Here is an 11,358-nt window from a genome sequence, read left to right on the forward strand (position 1 = left end):
ATATTATTCACTTTTCTCGCGAACCGTTCACCACAGCAATTAGCGGCTAACATCGTTTAAAAGCTGAGAAAATGCTCTTTCATGTGATACTTGTTATGTCTGTGTGATGAGTAGGCTACTTTGCGAGTAGTTCAACTGAGAAGAATGGGTGAATTTGGACGCACTTTCTTTCTTGCGCTGTCACTTCCTTCACTGCGTAATTTGCGCTGTGAATGAGATTGTTTTGACAGGCCATAGGCTAAATATATACCGCTATTAGTAGGACGCAAAGCAGAATATTTAAAGAAGGGGGCAGCAAGGCCACCGTGGCCTGTAAACCTCTGATTTTCAAAGGGGCGTCACGGCCAACGCAAGGGGCTACGACGACCATGGCCGTCGTGGCCGCCGTGAAATTCCTACCCTGGCCATAACCATCCCAAAGAGAGCCCAAAATCCCCAAAATCCAGCCAAAAAGTAGCCAAAACTGACCCAAAGTGAGGCCATAAGTATGCCAAATGATTGCATCTACATTGAAACTCCACTTGAAAATCTTTACATTTATTTACATTTTGCATTTTGCAATATGTCTACATTAGTTTTATACATTAATTGCTATGTCCAGTGCACTAGGCTCATACTGTATTAGCCTATCTGTCAATATATATTTTTACAACAAAAAAACCACAAAGATTAAATGCATTTCATTGTAATTTGTATTTATTAAGTCATATCAGCATACTTAATACTGTAAACGGGTGGACTGTTGGCAGAGCAAACAGAATTTCTTCTCACAGCATCTAAAATGTACAACACACAAATACAAAAGAAACACAATTACTAAATCTACTCTTTAAATAGCCTTGGGAATTGTTTGTGAAGTTTAATTCAGATGTGGTCATTGAGTGTAGGGTAAAAATGAGGCTGTATTAGGCCTACAGTGATTGAAACTTACCCATTACTATTGCCTTAAGGTGCAGCTCCACTGAATGCCTTATGCACTGAAAACAGAAAAGAAAGGGAAATACTGTAAGTGGATGTTAGAGCCAAATTATTGAAAGTAATTTTGAGGAATATTTTGAATGAATAATGAATATTTAGATATGCCAAAATAGTATTTAGTATTGTTTTAGATTAGTTATAATTTGCATATGCTTATTTAGAACTGTGTGATTAATGCTGCATTTTGATTGGTTAACCGAATTCTAAGGAATATGTGTGATGTAGTAGGAGAGACGTGCTGGTGAGTTGACGTGCGTGCAGCAATGAAGGCACATAGCTTTTTGACCGCGCTTCTGTGTCCTTGTGTCCCGTGCCTTAAAAGAAGATGAATATAGTCTAACCAAGTGATATTTCTGTTTTATTTTACCCTCTTTTGTTTGTACCAAGATACTTTTGTGTTACCAAGACTTCAAGAATTAAAGAAAACAAAAAGAAACTCAACTGGTCCGTGAGTACACTGAAAGTAAAATGAATAACGGTGAAGCATTGGATATGGAGACGAGTCAGAAATCCTTAGGCTGCCCACACGAAGTGGTTTAATTTAATGAACCCCAAGAACGAAATTTTGCCACTACAGTGGATGTGTTCATTGATATAAGTCTGTCTGTGTTTAAAAAAAGTTTGCCACCTGCAGAGCATTTAGGTTAACATGTTAACTAGCTACTTAGCTAGCTAAATTAGGGCAAAATGAGGCTTTATTGTTAAAACGTACCCATTTATACCGCTTAGTGCAGATTTCTAGCATCTGAAATTGACAACATACCGGTACACACAAAGATAGAATAAACACAATTACTAAATCTACTCTTTAAATAGCCTAGGAAATTGTTTAGTGAAGTTTAATTCAGATGCGGGACATTAAGTGTAGGGTAATGAGGCTGTATTAGGCCTACAGTGATTGAAACTTACCCAATTACTATTAAGGTATGTGTGTGTGTGTGTGTGTGTATCTGTTTGTGCACATGTGTGCACATGAAATGGGTTAACATGACCCCTGGAGGCAAACATACGGAAAAAAATGGTCATCCTAGGCCATACAGTTCTCAAGATATTCACAGAGAACTGTGTCTGCCCTACCCTTCTTTCGGGGGGTCCAGTCCAGCGGGGGGGCTACAGATCAAAACGAAAAATTACGGTTCCATGCTATCCATGTGGGGGTACATGCCCACCAAGTTTTGTGTACCCCGGTCTTTCAGTGTCCCGGGAATCCTTGTTGGTGTACGTCACTAAATGTACACATAAATTATTTTATTGTAAGGCCCCCCATGAACGAAAGTACACAAAACTTGGCATGCATTCGGAGGGTGTCATAATGATCCTACACTCTTAATTTCGTGCAGTTTTGACCTTGTCAGCCAGAGATATTGTGATGAAAACACCTAATTTTTTGCTTTTTCATTTTTAACTAGGTGGCGCTATACATAAAATAAGTGGTAATGGGATGGGTTGACATGCCCCCTTAAGACCAACATACATAAAAAAGGTGGACCTCCTAGGCCCTACGGTTATCGAGATATTCACAGAAAACTGTCTCCGGCCACCTACAGGCCAGTTGGTGTATAGTAACATAAATTAATTTATTGTGTGGCCCCCGCATGAACGGAATTCCACGAAACTTGGCGTGCATACAGAGGGTGTCATAATGATCCTACACTTCCAATTTTGTACAGTTTTGACTTTGTTAGGTCACAGATACCTTCGATTACCTCATTTTTACTTTTTTGTGTTTAACTAGGTGGCGCTATACATGAAATGAGTGGTTATGGAATGGGTTGACATGGCCCCTTGAGATCAACATACAAAAAAAAAAAGGTCCTCCTAAACCCTACGGTTTTCGAGATATTCACAGAAAACTGTGTCTGCCCTACCCTCCTTTCGGGGGGTCCAGTCCAGCGGGGGGGCTACAGATCAAAACGAAAAACGATGGTTCCATGCTATCCATGTGGGGTTACATGCCCACCAAGTTTCGTGTACCCCGGTCTTTCAGTGTCCCGGGAATCATTGACAGAAATTTGGGCATGCGAAAAAGAAAAAAGAAAAAAAAAAAAAGAAAAAAAAAATCTTTTCGCTGCGCGGCGGTCATAATAATTGTGTTATGTTCTCATAATTGTATTGTTGCATATCCAACACTGTAGGTGGCGCTACAGAGACAATCAGACTACAGATTACCATCACGTGTCCAGTTGTAGATGCATGAAGAACGATTCAGTAATGTTCATGAAATGAGTACCTCTGTCCTCCTCATTTATTACTAGTTCAGAACATCACAAATTGCCGACGAGGATGGCTGTGTCTACAACTCCATTACCTCCCACTTTCTTACAATGTCCGGGGGAACCTGCAATTCCGTTTGGAACATGGCTGAAAATGTTCGAAAACTACCTACTCGTGATAGACGCTGAGGAAGCGAAATGGCCTGATGCCCGCGTGCGTGCTACATTGCTACACTGCATAGGAACTGAAGGACAGAGGATGTTCTACACCTTCTCAGATACCGCTAGTACATATAAACAGGCTGTTACTGCCCTTACTGCTCATTTTATGCCTAAAGTAAATGTCATTGCTGAAAGACATAAGTTTCGTCAACGAGCTCAGAGGCAGGATGAAACTATTGCACAGTATGTTTCTGCGCTACGGGAAAAGCTTCCATTTTGTGAATTTGGTGCTGCAGAGCAAGATATGCTGCGCGACCAACTGGTAGAAAGCGTACAGTAGTCGCATCCGTGAACGTTTACTACTTGAAACGGGACTGACCCTGAATAGGGCGATTCAGCTCGCAGGCCAAATTGAATCTGCTTTGCGATTGGGCACTTTGCAAAAGTGAGAGAGAAAAGAACATGTGAGGGTAGTAGTGATTCGAGAATTAACCACTCTTCTTATTAATGATACTGCCCAAGTAGAGAGAAAAATAAGGTGCACTGTAGAATTAGGCACATCTCCTAACATTGTGTCAGTTCAGATGATAGTAGATACAGGATCTTCTGTTTCATTGCTTCCAGTAGGGATTTATGAGAAGTCATTTAGTGACATTAAACTGAAACATACAGAGATTCCCTTAGTGACATATTCAAGGGAGAGAATTCCAGTTTTAGGTACACTGGATATTCATGCACACCTTAATGGGTGTTCAGCCCCAGCATCCTTTTTCATAGTGGAGTCAGGTTCAGCTTTGTTGGGGTTAGATTTAATTCAGGCTTTCGAAATGGTTATAGTGGGAAACAGAGTGCAACTTAAGTCAGACCAGATAGTGAGAGAAATGACAGTGACACCTCTACCTACACCTGCTACAACTACGACACCACCCCTAGCATCGGCTGTGCAAAGAACTTTATACACAAAGTGAAAGTGAGCAGTGGTGGACATTACTTGAGTACATTTACTCAATTACTGTACTTAAGTCGCTTTTTCATGTATCTGTACTTTACTTGAGTATTTCAATTTTGTTAAACTTTTTACTTTTACTCCAGTACATTGAGGCCAAATATCTTACTTTTTACTCCACTACATTTTGTGACAGCTGAATGTGACAGCTGAAGTTCCTTTTGGAAAAAAGACTGTACAAATACATGTGTACATGTATATTTTCTATTAAGCGAGCTAGGCTTTAAATAATGGTGTTGCCTAACCTATGTTATTGTCATATGCACTATTTACTGTACCTTGTTGACCCCTTTTCACAATATTGATGTTACCATAACTAGCCTCTTGACGCCATCAAGCAAATGATAGACAATGATAGACAATCTGACACTATCAAACCCAAAAGGGAACATCTTGATTTGGTCCGAAAGTGTAAAAGCATTCAACAAAGAAAAATGTGGTTACTTTGAAGTATCTAAGATAAGATATCACATTAGTTTGTTTTTAGTTATTTCTACATACAACAAGTATTAGCTGATTTTGTCCTTGAATGGAGGAGAAAGGCTCAATGAATGCCTATGTCTGTGCCGAATCATTTCAACAATGCAACTGTATTAGGCATAATACATTTCAGGACTTTTACTTTTGATACTTAAGTACATTTGAAGACAAGTACTTTTGTACTTCCACTCAAGCAGAAATGTAAAAGGAGGACTTTTACTTTTACTGGAGTAACATTTGACCATGTGTATCTCTACTTTCACTCAAGTACAGGATTTGTGTACTTCGTCCACCACTGAAAGTGAGAGATGACGTGAAACCGGTGCAGCAGAAACGGGAAAAGGAGACTCTGCCTTTCTCCGTCAGAGATGCTGTTTCTGCGGAACTGAAACGCCTGTTGGACGTAATTGAGAAGATTGACGCGTCCCCCTGGGTGTCGCCAATCGTGGTGACGCAACGAAAGAACTCCACAAGAATCCGGATGTGTACTGACCTCAGGGAGCCTAACAAGGCCGTGGTGACTGATTGCTACCCCATCCCACACATTGATGAGCTCTTTTCTGAGCTCAGAGGACCGACCTTGTTCTCAACCATTGACCTTGCTAATGCTTACCACCAGGTTCCTCTGCATGAGGATAGCAGGGACCTGACGGCCTTCATAACCCATGAGGGGCTGTTCAGATACAAGAGTGTGCTATGGGCTTGCATCTGTGCCCTCAGCATTTCAAAGGATGATGTCGGTGGTGCTTAAAGATTTATCTGGAGTACAGGCATATCTTGATGACATCATGGTATATGCCTCCAGCCGAGCCGAACATGAAAAACGTCTGGAAGCGGTGCTCTACAGACTACACGAAGCAGGACTACAACTGAATACAGAGAAATGCTCTTTCTACCAGGATAGGCTCACTTACCTGGGCCACACCATCAGCAATGATGGACTGCTACCAAACGACGGGCACACTGTGGCTATCCGTGATGCTCCTGCCCCCAGTGACGCCGCGTCTCTCAGGTCATTTCTGGGCCTGACGTCGTGGTACTCCAAGTTCATAGAGAACTATGCAACCGTGGTGGAACCGATGAGAAAGGTGCTACGTGACCCCACCTACACATGGACTGCTAATGCACAGAACAGTTTCCAGCAGGTAAAACTACTTATCACTGACAGTCGAGCACTTTCCTTGTTCGACCCATCTCTGCCCACTATCGTGTCTACAGATGCCTCAGACTATGGCATAGGGGGTACACTTACTCAGATCCATGCAGACAATACAGAACGGACAGATGCCTCAGACTATGGCATAGGGGGTACACTTACTTAGATCCATGCAGACAATACAGAACGGACAGTGGCATTTGCTTCTCCTTCTCTGAGTGCTGCCGAGAGGAAATACTCTGTGGTGGAGAAAGAGGCACTTGCCTGTGTCTGGGTAACAGAACGCTGGAGAAAGAGGCACTTGCCTGTGTCTGGGTAACAGAACGCTGGAGAAAGAGGCACTTGCCTGTGTCTGGGTAACCGAACGCTGGAGAAAGAGGCACTTGCCTGTGTCTGGGTAACAGAACGCTGGAGAAAGAGGCACTTGCCTGTGTCTGGGTAACCGAACGCTGGAGAAAGAGGCACTTGCCTGTGTCTGGGTAACCGAACGCTGGAGAAAGAGGCACTTGCCTGTGTCTGGGTAACTTGCCTGTGTCTGGGTAACCGAACGCTGGAGAAAGAGGCACTTGCCTGTGTCTGGGTAACAGAACACTGGAGAACTTATTTATGGGGAACAAAGTTTACCTTGAGAACGGATCACCAGGCCTTAACCACACTCCTGGCTACAAAAGAGTCTGTAAAATTGTTTTATAACATGCCTTTTAATTAGGAGAACTTTGCACGCATATATTCATTACGAAACCATGTTACATCGTAACGCCTTTTGTCCACGGAATGCACAAATTGGTTTGCATTGTGTCCACGAAACACTGAAGAGAGCACATCATTTCGTGGACGAAATTGACTGGTGGCCTTTTCCTTTCGTGGACATAATGCTGAATGCACTATTCACTGTCTACGTAAATACGGAATGCACCTACACGCATCATTCTGTGTATCCCATTTCAATTTCGTCCACAAAAGTATTGTGTTGTGTTACAGAAGGCATTCCGTCCACGCAATAGTAACTTACGAAATGCATTCAGTGACATATGCTTTCATTCTGTGGACGAAATGCATAATCACGTACAATACATTTTGTGAGTCAGCAGTTTACGAAATGAATTATGTGTCACGATTATTTCATTACGTGGACGAAATGCATAACAGAATCACGAAATCAGTTTTGTGACCTGCTGCAATACATTTCGTGAGTCAGTTTACGGAATGAATTATGTGTGTCACGGTCATTTTAGCATTATGTCGACGAAATGCATAACAGAATCACGAAATCAGTTTTGTGACCCAGACAGCAAAATATATTTGGGCCAGATTTGGTCCAGATCGTCATTAGCATTTGGCGCAGATCCACTAAACCATACATGGGCAACATGCGGCCCGCGTAAGGTCCGTGAAAGAACAATAGTCAAGAGCCTAGCATAGAGATAATGCATGCAAATCAATATCGTTGCTTTTATTTTGAAAGTGACTGCTATTTGTACGCCCATACATTTGTGCGTGGATGCATACGACGTAAACACCCTCACTGATGTGCTGGTGAATAGAATTTATGCTTCTGCGTCGACACAATGCAGTTGCCTTTACGTCGGCGTAAACCTTTCAAAGTTTTGTGTCTCTTATGTCTGCGTCGCTCATCACCGCAAAGGTTGTTAGAACGAACTCCTACTGCTGCTCGTTGGCGATACGAAGTGTTCATTTCAAAACGTTTCTGGCAGATAGACAGTTTACAATCGGATAACCCCGTAATTGTAACCAAAATATGTCTGAGTTTATTTGCAAAGCTTATGTTAGCGAACTATGATGCTACTACCCACAGGTTGCTTGAAGCAGCCGGCTCAACACACAGAGCGAGTTGACCAATCACAGTTATGTGCATAAAGTTAAAGCAAAAACATAGCCTACATTTTTAAAATAGTTTTCTTTGTGCATGTTAATTAACTAATGACAGCCTACTATTGTCTGCTCCACATTTTCGTAGTCTAATTCTGCATAGAGTTAATTTAATGATGGTAATGATTTAATGATGAAATATTGCTGAGTGTTGATGAAATGGTGCCACAGGCCTATCGGTTGTACTGACTCATTTTCATGACCTAGCCTAATTATATAGATATTGTAGTACTTTTTTATATCAGTCTTTGAAAACTGAAAAAAATGTCAATGTCAAAAAATCATTTTCGAGAATGAGGATTAAATATTGCTGTTTTTCCTTTGTCTCCCTCACATATTCATCTGTTCTTACGACTAGTAAACAAAACCATATGATTTACTTAATGTTATACAAGAACAGAATAAAATTGAACAGAATTGAGTTCAGACTTGAGTTCGGTATTTTGGGTCCGGCCCTCCTCAACAGTCCCAATTTGTCATGTGGCCCCTTGGGGAAATTAGTTGCCCACCCCTGCACTAAACGGACCGGCCCCGGGGTCATTTCTTCCAAAGGGCCAATACCGGAACAGGTTGGAATTACGGATCAGAGACAGATCTGGGTCAGAACTGGCCCAGTACAGTTATATTGCCATGGCATTTGGTGCGGATCTGGCCCAGACTCGTATTCTACATCTGGGGCTCATCTGGCCCTTGTTTGTGATTTATATTTAAGCTATCAGACAATTAAGACCCACACAAATACCCACACAATTTGTAATTTTCAAAATAGTTTTTTATTTTAAAAATGCAAAAGAGAACAGTGTGTCCGCTAGCTAACCTTAGGCCTACAACATAACACAAACCAATAATGAAATGTAAGCGTGTGTCTTTTAATTTTTGCTACTTCATTGACTTATGTTGATAAACAAACTCTGCCAAACGCACTGAAAGAAAATGTCATGTTAACATAGTCCGTTGCATCTAACCTGCTGATGTGCAATGATGATGATGACGGCGCTCAGCTGTGTCGGAGGATGTAAGATTACTGGCAGTCTGGGGAGCACTGAAAGCACAGTTGGGCGATCCTGCCAGGGGGTCAAGAGCGTGCAGATTAGCATACGCCATTTTCAAATATGGCGCTGCATGGAGCATTTGGAACCAGCTCCATGCACGAAAATCCTTGTTGGGCACGAGCTCTCATGCGCGTACATGTTGGTGGGCGGGTACCTATCCGGCGGCTACAGCCAAACGTTATTCAGTGCGTATTTCTTGAGGAGCCTATGAGAAGACGTGCATATTATGGTTGTTTATCCATCATATGACAAATAAAGAAAATTTTATTGATCTTGTTTCGTTGTTGTTTGTCCCGAACAAACATAGCCTAAACATGATTAAAGACAATAAATTACACAACAGCGGCATAAAGACATTTACTCGTTACACCATGGGTCTCCAACACGTTGCTCTCAACCTATAGCCGCCCCCTTTGGAGCTTGCCAGAGGCTGAAGCACTAGGCTACTACATTTAAAACACAATTATTGCCGCGAGGCATTCCAGCCTACGAATTTAATAAAAAGTAAACCATGCATAATTAAAAAAAAACTCAATTTAGGCTACTTCGCTATGCAATAAGGTTTCCATTAGAGCACAGCGCACGTTCAATGAATGAAGGAAAGGCCTTGTCTCGCAATAAACAGCTGGAAATTCCAACACTTTTTCAACTACACAAAACTTTACAGTGATCATCAAATACCCTCTAGATTTAAATGCCCATCAGTCTCAACATTTAACTATATAAAAGTCAAAAAGTAAATTAAATCCCATACCAAAACCGAAAATCGTCTGCGTTTGATAGCCTGGTATGCCGCTCCAAACAAAACGCATGTCTCACAATAACGTACAAAACGTCTGCCTCGAATAAGCCTACCTCAAATAAATACCTGTGCTTTGCAGCCTAAATAAATAGCAGACCCCGTATGAATAACCCCGGACCAGGGTTTCCGTTGTCCGGTAATTACCGGACATTGGCCGAAAAAAAAAAAAAATATCCGACAAAATTAAATCTCTCCGGTCAAATTGTCCGATTGAAATTGGCTAATAATCCCGTCCCCTAACGCAATCTGAGTTTGAGAATAAGCCTTAATACGTAAGCCTATATTATACGTCCTCTGTCTATGTTTTTAAATGAACAGACTCTACCGTTTGAAAAGTAAGCTATTAAACAACACGCATATGCTGCATTTCAAATAGGAAGCGCACGCTTAAAACGTCCATGTTAAACAACGAACAAATGACTGAGGCGGTTCAAACATGGCCAGGCCCAGGCAGACTAGCCTTAAAGGAACACGCCACCCAAAATCAGTAGTAATATATGTGCTTACCTTAACTTTCGTACCTCTCCCGCGTCGGTATGTGCACTCAAACGCTCTGGCGCGCGGCGCGAATGTGTTAGCATGTTGCTATGCTAGCGGGCTCTGCCGTGGCCGTAGAGCAGTGTTTCTAAACTTGTTTTCTGGGGACCCACTTTTTAAAAATGACAGACTATCGCGACCCATCTCGTGACTGTGGTAGTTAACAAACTAGATCAGTGGTTCTCAAACTTTTTCTTTCATTCCCCACTTTGATCAAGGGGGCATTCTCGAGCCCCACCTGTCCCTCATCGCTCTAAGAAAGTGGTAGGTCAAGCTTAAAATGGTCAAATTTATTGAAATAATGACAAGTTCTAAATATATCCTCTTCAACAGTTAAAATCAGCTGGTGCTGCAGATATAATAATAAATAAATACATAACACACATATTTCTGTTTTCCAGCAACATATTAGGAAGCATAAGCCAATATTTTACAGCATTGTACAATATATTCAATGAAATACCAACATGTTGCATTAAATGGATCCATAATCCAGTCATACTGAGCACTGCTGGTTGGGAAATATTTTTGAAATAAACTTTGCAGGGATGTGATGTAGGCCTACTGTTTAATACATGGGATCACAAGAGTGGCTCCCGAAGCAGACGTTTCAGCGATTTCACTCAGATTCTCAAAGGCATACTGTTGCGATCGAGGCGCCTGTCCCATACCTCAAGTTTTTTGGTGAATGCAGTAATCTTATCTGCTAGGTGAGGTAGGTGCTTGTCTTTGCCTTGTAACTGGATATTTAACTCATTGAGCTTTCCAAATATATCGCAAAGATAGGCCAGCTTTAAGAAATGTTCATTAGTGAACGTGCTTGCAGATTCAAACATGCGCTCACGCTGCCTTGACACGAGCGCTTCCCTATGAATAACACAGTGCGTCCATTGCGCATCGGGTGCTACCTGGGCCTAGGCTACAGATAAAAAAATAAATAAAAAAAACCTCCTGTTTTTCGCGCCCCACCTGGCATGTCTCCGCGAACCAGTAGAGAAACGCTGGTTTAAGGGAAATTATTGAAGACTTCAACACTCACCAGCCCCATTAAGGCAAAGACCACATTATATTTTTGCCCATTT

The sequence above is a fragment of the Alosa pseudoharengus genome, unplaced genomic scaffold (genome assembly GCF_046254945.1).
Source record: "Alosa pseudoharengus isolate Yale_2024_CS ecotype anadromous, Long Island Sound unplaced genomic scaffold, YU_APseudo_1.1 YU_APseudo_1.1_scf_3, whole genome shotgun sequence".
NCBI classification, from domain to species: Eukaryota; Metazoa; Chordata; class Actinopteri; order Clupeiformes; family Clupeidae; genus Alosa; species Alosa pseudoharengus.